Below are 20,024 nucleotides of genomic sequence, written 5' to 3'. Positions count from 1 at the left end.
GGGATCAAACTCAGGACCAAAGCCCTAGTCCTGCTTCACTGAAGTTCCTATGTTTATGGTCTTCCCTTAACTACATAACAGCAGTGATTACACTTTCAAAAGATTTGATTGCATGAAATATTTTGAGATATTTTGACATAACAAAATTTAACAAACATATTATTTAATTTCATTTTGGTGCTTTCCATATTTTAACATCCATCATATTTAGGATTGAATATTCCCAATTCAGATTTCCTAACTGTTCCTCGTTCATTTTTTTCCTTTCCCTCTTAAAATTTGATTGTCTTTAGTTTGAATATTCAATTATTTCTGCACCCATACCATAGAATACTGTGCTTCAGGAAGTGGCAACTCACTTAATGACGGGGCTGGGGCTATCCTGCCTCCATGGAATTAAGTTCAGACAGGAAGGTGGTCACCATTTCCAACCCACAGCCAATTGTGGCCCTTTAGCAGCTAATTGTGGAGCACTAAATGGCCTCAGCTCAGCACCACTGGGTTTGACTCAGTTGCAAGTGGACATGTTGTCATGAGGCATGCCCAATAGATTAACATGTGCACGTGGTACCTCAACCAAAGCCACTTTGTGCCCAACTGAGGGACTGGACATGAAGAAATGTTGTCCAATGAGTCCACTCTCCCCAGTCACCATTGCTTCTAACTATCCTGACAACCTCACCCTCTGACCTCCAATCTCAGAATCTACCCCCACTGAAACAAAATAATCACACTTTATGTCTTGGTTCTGTGTGAACCCAATTGTTCGTCCTGCAGCAGCATGGCACCAGATTGATCAGACCTTGCTGGGCAGGTCTTCCAAACCTGGGTCTTAATTCCAGGTAAAGGCCTGCCTGTGGCCTCATAAATACCTGGCTGGCATTAGATTTGATGGGCCTTGTCTTAGAGTCAGCCAGCTGGTGAGACCCCTGCCTCATCATTAAGTTTCTATCTGTAATCTCAGCAGGAAATTGTAGCCTTCTGAGCTGCTAACAGCAGAAAGGTTAAAGCAAGTTTTTCTTGGACCCTGGATATAGATTGAAATGTACAAGTGTGGAAGAGATGGTTTCCATGAAGTCTTTAATAAGGCACCCCATCTAGCTTTCTGCACATCTTCCTTCACCTTGTAAAGCAGGAAGAGACATTCTTATTGGAAAACCCATATAGCTGAAGCAAAGCAGGTGGATGCAACAATTCTTTGAGCAGGGAACACATAAACAAAGTATTCCATCCTTTCATCTTGATAGTCTTGTCATTGTTGAGCAAAATTATTTAACGTTAAATTAAATATGCACAATCTTGAATGGATGGGAGAGATGCAGTGAGGAGGAGCTAAAGTTAACTGGATAAAGCAATCTTTCATTTCAAGATCTTTGTCCAAATCTGAAACTGATCTCATCTGTCAACTGGCTGTAAAATTCTTCCACAAGTCTGGTGTTGCGTTCCAGAACTTGGTTGGCACAGGACATCATTACAAAACTGACATTAAATAGCAATATTAATCACTCATATAATAATAGTTGCAGTAAACAGAAAAAGTATGACATGTTACAGCAGATGGTGCTGTGGTAAGGTTAGTACTGAGCAGAATAGAGGGAAAATCATTCTGTATCTATGAACCTGAGCAAGAGATGCTTGAAATGCTATTAGACTGGTAAAATTTTACTTCAACAGAGGCACTAAACCAGTCTGCCCATTCTATTGAAGACAATTGAAATAAAATTCAGCCTGACATATAATATGAAGCTGATCTACTACCTTCTGTTTTGAGAGTCTGTTGAAGTCAAATGCTGCATCTCATCTTTCTGAAATGGAGAAGTACCAACATCTTTCCATTTGTTCAACGAAAAGTTCACACTAAAACTTAAAAATAGTCTGCACAAAGCTGTGCTAATGCTTTCGCCATCACTTTGCAATTTTCAAAGAAAGATGTCAAGAAAAGCTTTCAAATAAAATGATTTTGACCCAGCAACAGTAAAGGAATCCCTGTGGTCAGAACCCACTTGTACAAGAGCTGAAGTATAGGTAAGCATTCAAGATTAACAACCACCATGATTCCATGCAACCATTTCTAAAGATGCAGCAGTACTACAAATTCCCAAGGAGCTTCCAGCTGATTATTCAGCTCAGATTCACATTAAACATTCGGCTGTTGCATTTCAAATTATCAAAGTAAATTCGAGTTCATTCTAGACCAAGTGATATGTATACCTTTCAGGTAGACTGGAAAATCATCAATATGACCTCAGAAATTCAGATTACTGCCTTTTCTCCTTATTGGTGGCTGTCTTGCAGTTAAAGTAAGAATAGCAAGAATGTCAAAAATACTTATTTTTAATGTTAAGTTTAAAAACTTTGGTATTACTATATGTGGTACATTACTGGAAACCAAGATAAAGCTTTTCATATGAGGGTTACCATTGACCAAACTTTGAACTGGAACAGCTGCATAAACAATGGCTACAAGAGAAAATAAGAGGCTGGGAATTCTGCAGTGAATATCTCACCTCCTGACTTTCCTAATTGTATTTACTACCCAAACGTTACAAGTCAGGAGTGTGACGGAATCTACTGCACTCATGTGGATGAGTATAATTCCCAAATCACTCATGAAGTTGTACCACTATCCGGGACAAAACAGCTCACTTGATTGGTACCTCATCGACCACTTTCAACTTTAACTCCCTATCCCCCTGATGCACAGTAGCACCAGCGTATACTGTGTACAAGATGGCAAATACAGTAACTCATTCAGGCTTCTTTGAAAAGACCTTCCAAAGTTTGAACCTTTATCACCTAAACAGACAAGGGCAGCAGATGCGTGGGAACTGGACCACCTACATTGTCCCCTCCATTATCCTGAACTAGAACACACATATATAGCTAACATCTCATTAGTCTGTTCACAGATATTATGACACATCTCTGGAACAGATGGGACTTGAACACTGGTCCCCTAGTTCAGAGGTACTGCATTACAAGAGCCCCTGACTTTGATTATATTGTGATTTCTTCACTATGGCTGGATCAAATCTGGAACTCTCTTCCTCCCAGCAATGGCAGTGTGTACTTGCACCAGATAGAAGAAAGCAACACATTACCAACTTCCCAAAACAAATGGAGGTGGGCAATGATGCCTACATCTTCATGAGAGAATTAATAATAGCATTTTGACATAATTAACTAAAATGTCAAAGTTTCTGACAAAACTGTATGTATCCTTAAAAAATTCTCTTTTTTGCTGTTCAGTGACAATTTACTGCAGACTCAAAGTCCACAAACTCTTCTTAAAACATACATGCATCTTACATAACAAATGATTGCAGACACACATTTGGTTCCAAAAAAAGCTTGACTAATTTCACAAAAGACACAATACAGAAAAAAAACATTGAAAATGTAGTGAAATTGCAATGACATGTCATTGTTGAACAGTACGTATTTTTCTCCACTTCTCAAATGTGACACTAACACATTTAAGAAATAGTTCTGTTAAGCAGTTTTATAATTAACAATCATAGGCTAACTACAATCACCATGTCTCTACTGTTTGTCACTACCATTAAGGACACTTCTTCCAAATAAAATAAGCCTTCTGTTATTTGATATAAATCTTGCAAACAACAAATACTTGCAATGTCTTGACTAAATGCAAATTTATTGTAACAAAAACATAGATCGTGTAACTAATTTATAAAAAATACACACAGCTTTTGTAGCATGTGCATTTTAATAAAATACCTGGAATAGCTTTGGAGTAAAACTAGTATGGGAATAAATAAAAATGAAAAGTGTTTTAAAAAGTCTTCATTTTGAGGAGTAACAAACCATTCTTCATAAGTGCAGTTCAATAACTGTACTAATTGGCAGTACGCCAAGCAAGGAAGGCGACATCTATAAAATACTTTGTAAATATTTAATCTGAAAATTGTGTTTTTTCTCAGATTATTCGAATGTTTCCCTTTTGACATTTCAGAAGGGCCTTTGTAATTCAAGATGAAAGTATCACGTAAAGATTTTAAAGTGACATTGTGTATCGCAAGTCATGCAGTCTGCTTTGAACTGGTTGTAATTGACACACCAGTCTGTATTTTGCAGACAATGACAAAGAGAAGGGACGCACTGCTGTCCTTAATGAAACTTGCCCGAAAAAATTTAATGCTTTCTGTGGCATCTTTCCAAACTTTAGTCTGAATTTGGCACCAAGCAAGTGGATCTCCAAGTGGCCAGCATCAGAGATGCAATTAAGCAGCCAATCATATAGGCCAGTTCTCACAGTCAGCAAGCAAAAAGTAATTATTTTCCACTTGTTATAAATTTACAGAATAAACTGAAGATAGGAATGAGGGTGTTTGGGGTGATGGCAGCATCACTAATTCTGAACCAGGAGATCTAGGTTCACACCATGTCAAAACAAGTTTATTCCAAAATATTTAAAGATGGGAAATGTATACATTAGGAAAGAACTATATAACACATGAAACTTTTGGTTAGGAAATAGAACATTATTAAAAGTTATACCTTAACAAGATAATTTCACATTTTTAAAAGGGTTTAGAGAGCAAATTTACAGTGTCAAAAGGCAAGTTTCTCAACAGTTCAGTGGCTTCAGTAGCACACCATGTGGATGAGCAGGAAATGACAGGCAAGAATTTCTGGATTTTCATTTTTAATTGCACATGTTCTGAAGCCAGAAGTTATTGTCACTATTACAGTTTTGAAAATAGCAAATGCAAACAAATTCATTATTAGAATTAGAATCCCTACTGTGGGAACAGGCCCTATGGCCCAACAAATCCACACCCACCATCCCATGAGTATCCCACCCAAACCCCTACATTTACCTATGACTCATGCACCTAACCTACACATCTCTGAACACTATGGGCAATTTAGCACAACCAATTAACCTAACCTGCACAGCTTTGGACTGTGTGAGGAAACCCACACAGACATGGGGAGAATGTGCAAACTCCATACAGACAGACAACCGAGGCTGGAATTGAACCCGGGTCTCTAGTGCTGTAAGGCAGCAGTGCTAACCACTGAGCCATCGTGCCACCCTATCTTTTTCCTTTTACATTCCCTCATGGGACGTGAACACCACTGGCTAGGCCAGCATTTATTGCCCATCCCTAGTTGCCCTTGAGAAGGTGGTAGTGAGCTGCCTGCTTGAATTGCTCCAGTCCTTGTGCTGTGGGTTGACCTACTATGTCCTTAGGGAGGGAATTCCAGGATTTTGACCCAGCAACAGTGAAGAAACAGCAATATACTTCCAAATCAGGATGGTGAGTGGCAGAGAATTTGAAGGTGGTGGTGTTCCTAAATATCTGCTATCCCTGGCCTTCTACATGGATGTGGCTGTCGAAGGATCTTCGGTGAACCTCTGCATGCATTTTGTACATAATGTACACTGCTACTACTGAGCGTTGGTGGTGGAGGGAGTGGATGCTTGTGGATGTGATGTTAATCAAGTAAGCAGCTTTGTTCTGCATGGTGTCAAGCTTCTTGAGCATTGCTGCAGGTGCATCCATCCAGATAAGGAGGAGGTATTCCATCACATTCCTGACCTATGCCCGGTAGATGGTGATCAGGATCCGGGAAGTCAGGGGATGAGTTACTTCAGCAATATTCCTAACCTCCGACCTGCTCTTGTAGCCATTGTGGCAAGTCCAGTTGATTTTTTAGTCAATCATAATCCCCAGGATGTTGGTAATGGGGACTTCAGTGATGGCAATGTCAAGGGTTAGATTGTTTCGAATAAGAGAGGGTCATTGACTAGTATTTATATGGTAGGAATGTTACCTGCCACTTGTCAGCCCAAGCTTGAATATTGTTGCATTTGAACATGGCTCGTTTCAGTATCTGAGGAGTCCCAGATGGTACTGAAAATTGTGTAATCATCGGTGAACATTCCCACTTCTGACCTTTTGATGGAGGGCAGGTCACTGATGGGCTTAGGATACTACCATGAGGAACTCCCACAGGGATGAGCTGGAGTGGAGATGACTGTCTTTCAACAATTACAACCATCTTCCTATATGCCAGGTATGATTCCAACCAGGGAAGAGTTTGCTTCCTGATTACCCATTGATTCCAGTTTTGCTGGAGCTCTTTGATGCTAACTTGGTTGAATGCAGCCTTGATATCAAGGGCTGTCACTCTCACCTCACCTCTGGCATTCAGCTCTTTTGTCCATGTTTGAACAAAGCCTGTAATGAGGTCAGGATCTAAGTGGCTCTGGTGGAACCTAAACTGGACGTCACTGAGCAGGTTATTACTGAGTAGGTGCAGCTTGATAGCACTGTTGATTATACCTTCCATCACTTTACTGATGATTAAGAGTAGACCGATGAGGTGGTAATTGGCCAGGCTGGATTTGTGTACAGGACAGATCAGAGCAACTTTCCACATTGTCAGGTAGATGCCAATATTGCAATTGGAAGGATGTGACATGCAGAGTGGTATATTCTGGGGCATGAGTCATATCGCATGGAAATAGGCCATTCAATCCAACCCATCCATGCTAAATTTCCCAAACTGAACTAGTCCCATTTGCCTGCATTTGGGCCATATCCCTTTCAACTTTTCCTGATCATGCACATGCCCAAATGTCTTTTAAATAATCTAAGTGTACCTCATATACCACTTTCTTTTGTAGTTCATTCCACGTATGAATCATCCTCTTATGGAAAAAATACCCTTCAGATCCCTTTTAAATCTTTTTCCTCTCACCTTAAAATTATGCCATCCGGTTTTGAACTCCCCAACTCTAGTGAAAAGACCTTTGCTATTAACCTTATGTATGCCCTCATGCTTTTATAAACCTCTACTGGGTCAACCCTCAACTTCCTACACTCTGATGAATGAATGGTGTCAGGACGCAGAGCTTTTGCAGTATCCAGTGCCTCTATCCATTTCTTAATATCATGTGGAGTGAATTGAATTGGCTGAAGAATGGTATCTATTATGATGGAGGAGGCCAAGATGGATTATCCACCTGGCACCTCTGGCTGAAGATTGTTGCAAATTCTTCAGCCTCATCGTTTGCACTGATGTGTTGGCTCCTCTATCATTGAGGATGGAGATATTCGTGGAGCCACCTCCTCCAATGAGTTGATTACTCATGCACCATCATTCACGACTGGCTGTGACAGGACAATAGAGCTTAGATCTGTTAGTTTTGGGATCATTTAGCTTTGTCTTTCACTTACTGCTTATGCTGTTTGGCATGCAAAGAGTCCTGTTTGGTAGGTTCACCAGATTGATACCTCATTTCCAGGTATGTGCCGAGTACTACTCCTGGCAGGCCTTCCTGCAATCTCAATTGAATCAAGGTTGATTCCCTGGCTTGATGGTAATGGTTGATATGCCAGGCCATGAGATTACAGATTGTGCTGGAGTACGATTCTGCTGCTGTTGATGGCATGAAGTGCCTCACGGATGCCCAGTTTTGAGTTGCGAGATCTGTTCACAGTGATACAGCCAGACAACGCATGATGGAAGGTATTGTCAATGTGAGGCATGACTTTGTTACCACAAGGATTGTGTGATGGTCACTCTTACCAACACTCTAATGGATAGTCTCATCTTCAGCTAGCAGGTTGCTATGGATGCTGCAAACCAAGCTTAGCAGCGATGTCCCTTAGGCACCAACCAGCTTGATCGGCAGTGCTGCTGCTGAGCCACTCGGCGATGGACATTGAAATTCGCCACCCAGAGTACATTTTGTGCCCTTGGCACCCTCAACGCTTCCTCCAAGTGTTTTTCAATATGGAGAAGTACCAACTCACCAGCTGAGGGAGTACAGTACACAAAAGCATAGCACGTGGAATAAGTAGGAGGTTTCCTTGTTCACGTTTAATTTGAAGCATGAGACTTCATGGGGTCTGGAGTCAATGTTGAGGTCTCCCAGGGCTCTTCCCTCCCAATTGTATCCTCTTGTGCCACCACCTCTGCTGCATCAGTGCTACTTGTTGGGACAGGACATGTCCAGGGATAGTGATGATGGTATTTGGGGGATTGTCTATCAGGTGTGATTCTGTGGGTATGACTATGTTGGACTGTTGTTTGACTGGTCTGTGAGACAGCTATCCCAGATATTAACAATGAGGGCTTTGCAGGGTTGACAGGGCTATTTCTGCCATTGTCTTTTCCAGTGCCAAGTTCATCTGGTTTCATTGAGGCTTCATTGAGATTGATACAATTGAGTGGCTTGCTAGGCCATTTCAGAGAGCACATGAGAATTAACCATATTACTATGGGTCTGGAGTCACATTTTGGCCAGACCAGGTGAGGATGTCTGAAGAAACATCAGTGAACCAGACGGGTTTTTCTGACAATAGACAATGATTTCATGGTGTTCAGCAGAGTTTTCCTTGAAGAATTTGTCTTATTGAATTAAAATTCCACCATCTGTCCTGGTGGGACTCAAACCCAGTTCCCCAGAACATTAGCCGAGGACCAATAGTCTAGCGATAATACAATTAAGCCATTGCCACCCCCATTACAACTGAAAATATGGGTGAATGTCCTCCAAGGTTGTCATGGAAACTAATTTACACACTCAAGCTGATGGTAAACATTCACTGACTAAAGTAAGCAACCTTTCTATTATACAATGTTAACAATGACCAAATCGAGTGTTGTTTTTCTCATGCTTCAGGTAAAAATAGGACTTCTCCCTTTGGGCATTATTTTTCTATTTTGTTATTGTAGGGAGAAGAAGCATCAGCTATTTTATAGATTTCCATTTGAAGATAAATAATCCATAACATTTCTTAGCAATTTGAATCAAGTTGAAGAAAAATCTGTAGTTTAGCACCATACTACTACAGATAATGGTAACATTCTAATTGAAGAGATGATAAGATTTTGTGACTGAAATATATAAAAATAAAAATGTATGTTTTCAGTCTTTGTTTGTATTTACAATCAAAAATGGTCTTTGATTTTAAAAAAAAACACACTTTCTTTTAGAAAGACTTGACTAATTAGATATCATTATTCTATCCCATACACTGAATATAAATTATTTAGCTTCTGGTTTGGAGATTTCAGATCTTTTCAATATTGCAGTTATTTTCACCTCATTAAAGCCAAAACTTAGAACAAGTCATGAAGACTTTACTAGTATGATGAATGAATTTGGAAGAAGTAACAAATGCACAACCTCAGATAATTAAAATATACAGGCATTGAGGCTGCAGAGCTTTCTTGTACAACCAGTTACCTTAGATGACCCATTATGGTGGCAGCCCATTCGAGAGCTAATTTGAAATGCCAGACATCTTGTACTTGATAACCAATTCAGTAATCCTAGGAGAGTTAATTAGTTACACCAAATTACAAAAATATAGAAAATCTGCCTCAGACCTTTATAAAAATTATCCCAAAAAGAACCATGAGGTTATTATTATGCAGATAATAATATTTTTAAAAAAAGAGTATTTTTAATTGTTAATGTTGATCGATGAATATAGTTGAACATTCAATGGCTGTACACCTATAGTGTTAGCAGAGACATAATTTATTCAAATATGTGAACATTAGGTCCAATTTTATCATTTTTCATAAGCTCAAAGCCTTTTAAACTGTTACATAATAATCATCAAATTACAAATTCTATTTGAATTTTGCATCCCAAACAGTACATGATGTAGGGATACGTAACAAAGCGGATCCTATGATTCATGTGAACATATGAACAAAGAACAAGAGTTGGCCACTTGGGCCTTCGAGCCTGCTCTACTATTCAATAAGATCATGGCTGATCTGATTTTAACCTCAACTTTACATTCCTGCAAGACCCTGGTAAGCTTTTGTCCCCAGTCTTCAGTCATAGATAGATGTGATGTGTAACAACAATGACAGAAATGCATTTTCAAAGTTTCTGCTGTTTGGGGGCAGGATGGAGGGTTCAGTCTCTGATAGTAGTGGCTGCAGGTTGGAAAGGTGATGTAAGTTAGTTATTGAACAGTAGTTAGCTTATAAGGAGGATTTGAAGAGTGGTTAAAAATATAGCAGGATGGAAAGGTTAAGGAATAGAATTTAAGAATTTGAGGATAAGATAGGAGAAGACTCTAAAAGCAAGGCAGGATTAAGGATACAGGGATGTATTTTAAGCCAAAGTGGAAAGAACAAAAGGCATGGATAGAGGAGTAGGACTTGAGGAGGTCACAAAAGTTGGGAAGGATATATCTGCAAGTCTGTAAAGTGATTCGAGTACATGTTTCAGCAATTTGAAGTTGATAAACTGGTGGCCAAAAGATCGATTGAAGTTGGGAAGAATCAAGGCAACAGGTGAACAGGACAGAATTAGTGCAGAGTTCTACAGAAAGTGGAGGTCTTGTGAGGTGAAGTTTATTAAGCTGGAATAAAATTAAAGTGCTGGAGAAATTCAGCAGAACTGGCAGCATTTGTAGAGAGAGGAGTTAACATTGAGTCGAATAGAAAGCTTCTTCAGAGCTGAAAATGGCTGGAAAATGGTATTTTTAATATTATTGACAGAGGGAGCGAGGAGGAGCAAGTGAAACAGGTGCCCAGGGCAGAAAGCAAAGGGAGTACTAAAGGTGGTGAAGGAGAGTTGGAGATGTAAAATAAGGGTAAATGATAGGTGTGAAAAGGAAAAAACAAATGGGTCTGCTGTTCTGTCAGCAAAGTCAACAAGACCCAAGAAAGATACAGATGGATGAGGATGAGGATGAGGGATGTCAGAAAACTGGTGGTCAGAAGTTACTCTGAAGTTATGGAACTCAATATTGAATTCGAGACACTTACAAAGCGCCTAAGCAGAAAATGAGGCATTGTTCCTTTAGCTTGCATTAAGCTCTTGTTGGAACACTGTGGCAGGATTGAAATGTTAGCATGAGAGCAAGATGGGGCAAGTAACTGAAAGGTCAGGGTCATTTGTACAGAGCAGAGCTGTTTCACAAAGCACTTACTCAGGTTGTACATAGTCTTGTCAGTGTAAAGAAGACCACATTGTAAGGATTCAAATGCAGTAGACTAGATTGAAAGAATTACAAATAAAATGCTGTTTAACCTAGAAGGTGTATTGGACTTGGACAGTGAGGAGGGAGGTGGTGAATGGGCAAGATTTGCACCTTCTGCAACTGCATAGGAAGATGCCGTAAGGGAATGAGGAAGCATTAGGAATGATGGACGAGATGTGGCAGGGGGAAGGGTCCTGGAGAATGCTCACAGTGGAGAAGAGTGGACTTTATGATAGTATCTTGCCGAAAGTGGCAGAAATGGTAGAGGATGATCCTTTGAATGTGGAGACTGGTGATGTTGAAAATGAGGACACAGGAAACCCTAATATTGGCTAGAGGTGAGGGCAGAAGCACAGGAGATGGGGCGGATATGGTTGAGGGCCCTGACAACTATGCCTTGAGGGTTTGGGGAAGAGATGTCTTTGGTTGAGGAAAAAGGAGGTCATGTCAGAAAGATCTCAGTGGAAACTGGCATTATCAGACTAGATGTGATGGAGAAGGAGAAACTGGAAGAGTGGAATGGAATCCTTGCAGCCTGCAGGGTGTGAGAATGTGTAGTCAAGGCAACTGTGGGAGATGGTGGGCTTGTAATTGATGGTGGACTGCCTGTCCTCCAAAATGAAAACAGTGAAGTCAAAGAAGGGGAGAGTCTTGGATGGACTAGATGAAGGTGAGAGAAGGGTGAAAAATTGAAAATGGAACTGACTAACTTTGCCAATTTGATGAGAGCAGAAAGCAGTACTGATGATGTTGTCAATGTAGCGAAGAAAAAACTATGGGTAGGGATCCTGAGCAGGTCTGGAACAAAGAATGTTCCACATATCCCACAAAGTGATAGGCATAGCTGGAACCCAGCTGGATACTCAGAGCCACATTATTGACAGAAGAAAATGAGATAGTTTGAGGGTTAAATTGTTCAAAGTGAGACCAAACTCAGGGGATTGGGATGAGGAGGGCCAATTCTCGTTTTTCCTTTTGGCTTTCACATAAAGCCTAAGACACTTAGGAATGCATCCCTTCTTCTTTCAGCGATAAACACATTCTCATAGAATCCCTACAGTGCGGAAAGAGGCTATTCAGCACATCGAGTATCATCAACACTCTGAAGAGCATCCCACCCAGACCCAGGCCCCCACCCTATCCTCGAAACTCCACATTTCCCATGGCAAACCCACCTAGCCTGCACATCCTTGGACTGTGGGAGGAAACAGAGCACCCAGAGGAAACTCACGCAGAATGTATAAACCTCACACACAGAGTGTACCACACACAAGAGTGGAATTGAACACAGGTCCCTGGTGCTGTGATGGAGCAGTACTAACCACTGAGCCTCCATGCCATTGTGTGTTGGCAAAGTTTTCAAGTTATAAACAGTTAGAGTATGATTGATGAGGTAGTGAGGAAAACATTGTGGTTTATTCAAAACTTGTGAATAAATCACAGATGTACAGAAGCATTCTGAAACCTGCAGTTAGAATGATTACACATGTATTTTCAATGAAACATGTCAGCAACTGGATCAAGTGCTGTGACAAGTTAAAGCCACATCAAACAAATTGTTTGTGACCATGTCAATAATTATCAATGACTTGGAGGTGCCAGTGTTGGACTGGGGTAGACAGAACATCAGGTTATAGTCCAACAAGTTTATTTAGAAACTAGTAATTATCTACAAAAGAGAACCTGATAGTACTCATTTATTTTTGCTCTTCAAGGATTGTAATTTTACTCAGTTCATTTCAGCTGCTGGGCTAATCACATTGGGACGATGCTTGCACAATAGTAGTTGGGAAGCTGTGGATAAATAGGAGTCTTCCTGAAATATGAACAACAATGGCATAAATATCGTTTATATTCCCTTGAGTTTAATAGGTCAAGTAATGATCTGATGCAGGTCTTTAGGATATTAGAAGAATTTGTTGGGCCTGAAGCAGAGATATTATTTCCTCCACTGTACCTGCACCAATTTGCCAAATGAACATGTTGACTTAGTATCAATCCCCTGTCTATTTCTAATACCTTTGTGAAATAACTCAACAGAAGTATCCCATCACCAAGTCACCTTTTATTTACACTGGAACAGTCCATGACTGTAGTACTATCTCATACAGAGTTAGGGACCAGAGTGTCTGTATCTCTGACACTCTAATTTTTAATTTTTTAAATTTTATTAAACAGTTCAGTTTACAAAACAGTTAACATTAACAGCTGTATACAGAGAAATAGCAATTTTACAAGGGAGACGAGCAGCAAAGCCAGGCCCCAAACCCTACTGTTGAATCAGTTTTCATGGAAATGAGGACAAACCTCAAATCCCAGTTTCACATATCACAAAACAGCAACAATGACAAGTACATAAAAGACAGACGCCCCTATTTATTTATTTATTTTTCTTTTTTTTTTAGGATGTTTGACACTTCTGTTTTTTTTCTTTTTTTTATTTTTATTTAGACTCCCCTTTTTAATCTGTCAGCCAGGGCTCCCCAATTGGTCCAGATCAACAGCCCCACTTCAGGGATCACATATTCTATGAGGTCCATCTGGCTGGCCTCATGACAACCACTATATCCCTCCCCCTCCAAGTCTGCAGACATAGGCTGGTCCTGCTTCTTGGAGAGCCTCCTGGGGTGTCAGCACCAGGTCAGGTTCCTCTCACTCAGTGTTCAACATGGGCGGCACGTAACATACGGGAGCTCAGCACTTGCACAAGGAGCGCCCCGGTAGAATTTCACCCTCTCCTACTGGTAGCAAAGGCATTGAAGCAATGGCTTTTATCAAGTCCATCTCTGATTTGGAGGACTCAACCATGTTTGACAGAGAGATGAATCCATAGGTTCTGGCAGGATTGGCAATGGTTCTGAGGGACAGGGCACACATTGGCCTTGCACCGTTTGCGAATTTGTGGCTTTCATATGGTCCATGTGCTTGTTAAGGACCGTCGCAGATACCCGATCTGTATACATCACTGGCCCTGATGTCATGTAGACCGTGCTTCTTGACCATGCAGGGCCTTTTCCATAGTTCTTACACCATATTTCGGCCCCTCTATCAAACTGTCTTTCTCACTTGGCAGAGACTGGAGTTTGGCATTGGCATTCCTGAACTATTTTATGCTCCCCCTGTCCCCCAGACCCAACTTGGTGCAGAATCTAATATCCATTAGCAATTCTGTCAATGCTATTCCCTGAAGTTGCAGGTGGGGCTGTCCTATAATCAAACAAGAACCAGAACAGCTTGGTATTTAGCAAAGATGTAGGCTCTTTCCTCAATCTAGCCTTCGAAGTTTGGACCACTTTTTCTGCCAGGCCATTGGATGATGGGTGGCATGGAGCTGACCTCATATGTTGAATCATATACAACTTTAAGAAATTCCTAAACTCCCTGCTGGTAAAAACAAAATGGCATATTATCAGGAAAAAATCTTGTTACCAGGGTTGGAGGGTTTGCGCTCTTGGGAGAGGTTGGATAGGCTGGGGCTGTTTTCCCTGCTGAGGCTGGGGTGATCTTACAAAGGTTTATAAAATCATGAGGGGCATGGATAGACAAGGTCTTTTCCCTGGGGTAGGGAAGTCCAAATCTAGAGGACACAGGTTTAGGGTGAGAGGGAAAAAATTTTAAACAGACCTAAGGGGCAACTTTTTCACACAGAGGGTGGTGTGTGTATGGAAGGAGTTGCCAGAGGAAGTGGTAGAGGCTGATACAATTACAACATTTAAAAGACATCTGGATGCGTGTATGAATAGGAAGGGTTGAGAGGGATGTGGGCCAAGTGCTGGCAAATAAGACTAGATTAGTTTAGAAAATCTGGTCAGCATGGACGAGTTGGACCGAAGGGTCTGTTTCTGTGTTATACATCTCTGTGACTCTATAACATTTCAGGGACTGTGTATTTCAAAAAATGAGCGCAGTTTTTCTATCAAGGTCCCAGTGTTTGACAAATGGACCGTAAGCACGTTCAACTATTTTGAGTAGGCATCTACAATGACTAAGTATATGAACCCATGAAAAGACCTGCATTGTTGGTGTACAACCAAGTCCAAGGTTTAGGCAACATTCCCACGAATGTGGGCGAGCTGCTGGCAGTAATGTCTGTCCTTGTTGGTAAGTTGGACACCGTCCCAACAGCACAGCTGTGCTTATACCCAAGCCTGGCTACCAGATCAACAGAACATCTTCATTTTGGAGATCCCTGGATGGCGCAGGGGGAGTTTAGCCAGTATTTAATGGCGACCTTTGCTCAGAACAATCACTCATTATACCATCCTCTACCTTGAACTGGTTTCTCTGGGTCCAAAAAGGTTTCCATTCTAGTTGTAACAGCCCTTTAGGTCCCCCAATCAATACCAGTTATTTCAGTTTGGAAAGGGCTGTATCCTCCTGTGTCCAACATCTGATATTATTAGCTATAACTGTGAACATATCCAGGAAAATAATATATCATTACAGACTCTTTCACTGGGGGTACAACTGATGGTATACCAGCTAATGGGAGGCAGCTCAATCCAACTGCATTCCCTGCTCGGCCTCGCAGATAGTGCTCTAACTTATAATTATACACATTTAGTATTAGAGCCCACGACTGAGTGCGGCCTGAGCTATGGCCAGTGCTGCCTTGTCCTCTTTAACTTTCATCCATAAAGGTGTTGTTGGAACTTCCTGACTCCAAATGTGATAACTTTTTCTATTTGGGAGTATTTACGCTCAGCATTAGCTAAAGTCCTGGATGGATGTGCTATTAGGCATTCCTTTCTATTGGGTACCTATAAGCTAATAACACCCAATGCCATACAGGGCAACAAAACATGTCAATACCTGATCTTTCTTGGGATCACAGTGTGCCAACACCTTAGAGGATGATAGCTATTTCTTTACTTCATTGAAAGCTAGGACTTGTCTATGAGACCATTTCCAGGGCTGACCCCTTTTTAGGAATTGATGGACTTTCCATAATAATTTACCAGCCCAAGAATAATCAGGGCAACCAGGCACCTTTGAGCACCCTCATCTTCTCTTCCAATGGGTGTAAGCCAGCTATGTTGACTCTGTAGCCCATTGTTCACTTGGGGGGCCTGGAACATACATTTTTCCTGTGTCAGGCATATTCCTGCCTTGGAAAACTGTCTTAGGACTATATCCCAGTTCTTAAAGAGTTCCTTATTAATTTTCCCTGATATGAGGATGTCATCTAGGTAAATAGTGACCTGAGGTTTTCCATCATCCACTGAAAAATTGAACAGGCTGATGATACGCCCAATTGTAGTCAATTATTGAAAGGTTTTAGTATCTAGTGCATCAGGGAAAATCAGGCTCCTAATGGCAGAAAAAAAATCTGCAGCTCTATAGGCTGTCAGGAGAATTATTTGTTGTTTGTCTGCACAATGCTGTCAACCTGGAAAAAATAATGCATTCTTTCCACATAATGGGCCCAATCCTTGGTGGCAAGGTCAAAAATGTTAAGCTTCCCAAACAAAGGCACAACGTAGGAAATATTTCACAATCTATGAACTTGTGATATTATTTTGTTTTCTTCACTCATCTTTCAAACTGAGACATGTGCCCATTCCAACTTGGACTTCTAGCTGAGTGACTATAGTCCTCGAACCTTTGCCCTGATTTATACTGTTTCCCTCAGATCTGCTTCTTTGCAGATCTGCTGTCTCTCAGACTTTCAGGTATAAGATCAAGGGCCAATGAATAAGATAACCAACTCATGGCAGATTGAATTTAATTTCTTCAACATTGACAGAATTAGTTGGTCTCTCAGTATGTAATAAGATTATGGCTGGAGAATCACCACAAGAGTTCTTAACATCGATGTCTGACCTAAACATTAACATAAATACAAGACCAGCTGCAGATATGTCTTAACATTGTGTATTACTCCAAATGCCCGAGAGCCACATTGGCTGCAGCTGGATGACACTGTTTTATCTTCTGTAGAACCCACTGCAAATCAATGCTGATACCTTGAACAACGTTAAAGATCACACAACACCAGACCATAGTCCAACAGGTTCAACCGGAAGCACACCAGCCCTTGGAGTGCCGCTCATCAGGTGGTTGTGAACCACCTGATGAGGGAGCGATGCTCCAGAAGCTAGCGCGTCTCCAACCAAACCTGCCGGACTACAATCTGGCGCTGCGACTCCCAACCTTGTACACTCCAGTCCAACACTGGCATCTCCAAATCATGATCCCTTGAACAATTTGCAAAAGTATGTAGGCTCTGGAAAATCTGCAATATGGAAATAATACACCAGAAAACATGGAACAAGAAAAGCCCATTTGACTTAATTAGCTTGCTGCACAAACAGGACAAGTACAAACTGTCCTTTCATAGTTTTTACGTCAACAGTTTGTTTTCCACTGGGGAAACGGTTTTGAAATTCTTCCTGCTTTTGATTTCTTCTCAAGGTAATGATGAGAAATTTCATGATAATTATTGACCTCTAATATTCAACTCTGCTGACAGCTTTTCAAAACAGGGCAAGAGCTGTTGTGTTCTCTGGAGCATTTGTTTATTTCTGCAGCATCTAAATATGTCGACATTTTGAAAGCATTTTGTGCCATTTGGCAATCTATTCCAAATGGGAACTCACCAATTATCTATGCAAATTTATAATTACTTTTGTTTCTAATCATATATCCTCAAAATGCTTTTCTTCTTTGATAGATATATTAATAATGTCTTCAAACCAAGTGGCAATCACAAATTCAATTTGCAACACAATCATCATTGTTACAACGGCTTGCCTGTTTCATATCGTTAAACACCCTAAAATACAAACAAAAAATAAATGCCCTCAACAAAGAAATGAACTGAAACAAAAGACACTGTGTGATGTATCAACTAAATGGGATTTGAATTGTAGAACTTAAATTAAATCATAATCATTATTTGAAAAACAGAGGGCTGAAGCTTATTGGAAGTTAGCTCTTGGCATTTTTACTGAGTTTCATGGAGGATTTCACTCCACAGGACCTCGTAGATTTTCTCAAAATATCTTCCTAAATTTGCATCATTACCCATGCACTCGTACTGATGGCACCTCGCTCGTCATGTTCTTCAACTTACCAGGTGCAAGTACCTCTCCACTGCCAGAATATATACTGGGATCCCTGGCATCAGGGCCAACTCTAAACCCAGTTAGGAGGTGGCAGTCAGCAACTGCCCAGCACAGTTCATTTAATTTGCCCTGGACATGCTGGACAGAGGTTAACTGGCACCTTGCTTTGCTGATGGGGAACCTGGACGTCCTGCTGGGTGGGAGATGTGTGAGATTGTTGACAAAGATGCGTGCTCTGAGTCGTTGGTGACTAATGGAGAGCCAGAGGAGCAAATGGCAAGTTGAAATCACCAGGTTATGATTCTGACTTTCATTTTGGGAACTGTCACTATCTAGTTTCTGTCTGGAGGGTTGGGGAATGGGAAACTGCTTACCAATGAGGAATGACATTATGATGAGGATGCTAATGCAAGAAAACAGGGCTCTCATCATTCAATGATGAGAATCAGGTCTTGCTGTTCAACACAGTCTTTTTGCTCATTGCTGATCTCATATAATTCGCCCAACCTTCACCAATATTGATCAGTTCCTGAGAAGATTCAGCCCAAAATGCTTAAGAAAAACCTTCTCAGATAATTTAAATAACGCAAGCTTCTGAGAGTTTCATATTTTTTCTTGAATTGAAAATATGGGTGTGAGTGTTCTCCTTTGCAGGTATGTGCAGCAGTGACTGGGTTTCATGGTGTTCAGTCCACTGTGACCTGTGGTGAATTTTGTCCAGTGACTTCCACTTTTCACCTTGTTTCTCCAATTGATTTCAATAGAATTGGAATTAGAATCCATACAGTGTGGAAACAGGCCTTTCAGCCCAACAAGTCCAAACCAACCCTCCAAAGGATATCCCACCCAGAGCCATGACCCTACATTTTCCCCTGACTAATGCACCTAATCTATACATCCCTGAGCACGATGGGCAATTTAGCTTGGCCAATTCACCTACAATTGGGCATCCTTCTCCAGGAATCAGAAAGGCAGAAATGCTCACTCCTGATGAGATTGCTCAACTTACATGTCTCTGGCACCACTGATTGAAAGTCTGAAAATTCCTCTCAAATTGTGATGGTGTTCCCTGAAAATATCTCAGGTGAAAGGCAAGCCAACTCTCTGCTTCCAGGACAGGATAGGTGCTGGTGGACATGTGGTGTAAAGGACAACAGTGATTCCTCCTGCTGATCACCAAAGGAGGTCATGCCAAAACACCCAGGGAGCCCAGTCAGAAATTGCATCACAGGTCAATGAAGGAATGACTGCTTCAAGAGTTAAATCAATCTTCTGTATTCTGTCAGGGAAGTACAACCGTCTTCTCTCGACTAGTTGACACTCACTGGGTCAGCATTTGCCTTTTTGGAATAGATTCCAGACCAGGCAGGCACGATCTTTCAAGGCAGCTGCGTGACACCATAACATGTGACATTCTGGCTGAGACAGGTATCTGCCTCAACACCAGTCACTCACTCTATTCAATGAAGTCAGTGCAGTGTCTTCAGTCAGTCAGCTACATGTATGTAATACACAGGAACATTAGTTAGAATAGAAGCCTGACTATGTATGTAATCTTGTGATATCACAGCCATGTGAATAATTAATATTAGAGACATAGTCATAGAGATGTACAGCATGGAAACAGACCCTTCAGTCTAACCCATCCATGCCGACCAGATATCCCAACCTAATCTAGTCCCACCTGCCAGCACCCGACCCATATCCCTCCAAACCCTTCCTATTCATATACCCATCCAAATGCCTCTTAAATGTTGCAATTGTACCAACCTCCACCACATCCTCTGGCAGCTCATTCCTTACACGTCACCCTAAACCTATGCCCTCTAGTTCTGGACTCCTCAACCCCAGGGAAAAGACTTTGCCTATTTGCCCTATCCATGCCCCTCATAATGTTGTAAACCTCTATAAGGTCACCCCTCAGCCTTCGACACTCCAGGGAAAACAGTCCAGCCTGTTCAGC

At 41.1% G+C, this 20,024-nt stretch overlaps 1 protein-coding gene across 6 annotated transcripts in view; it reads right to left on the bottom strand.

Annotated features, from left to right (window-relative positions):
* The window catches only part of LOC122555933 (inactive N-acetylated-alpha-linked acidic dipeptidase-like protein 2), a 941,631-nt gene that overhangs the window by 316,736 nt on the left and 604,871 nt on the right, over positions 1-20,024 (bottom strand). The gene's annotated exons all lie outside the window — the stretch shown is intronic.

Source organism: Chiloscyllium plagiosum, chromosome 13, assembly GCF_004010195.1.
Source record: "Chiloscyllium plagiosum isolate BGI_BamShark_2017 chromosome 13, ASM401019v2, whole genome shotgun sequence".
In the NCBI taxonomy this organism is placed as follows: domain Eukaryota; kingdom Metazoa; phylum Chordata; class Chondrichthyes; order Orectolobiformes; family Hemiscylliidae; genus Chiloscyllium; species Chiloscyllium plagiosum.
This window is presented reverse-complemented; position numbering and strand designations above follow the sequence as displayed.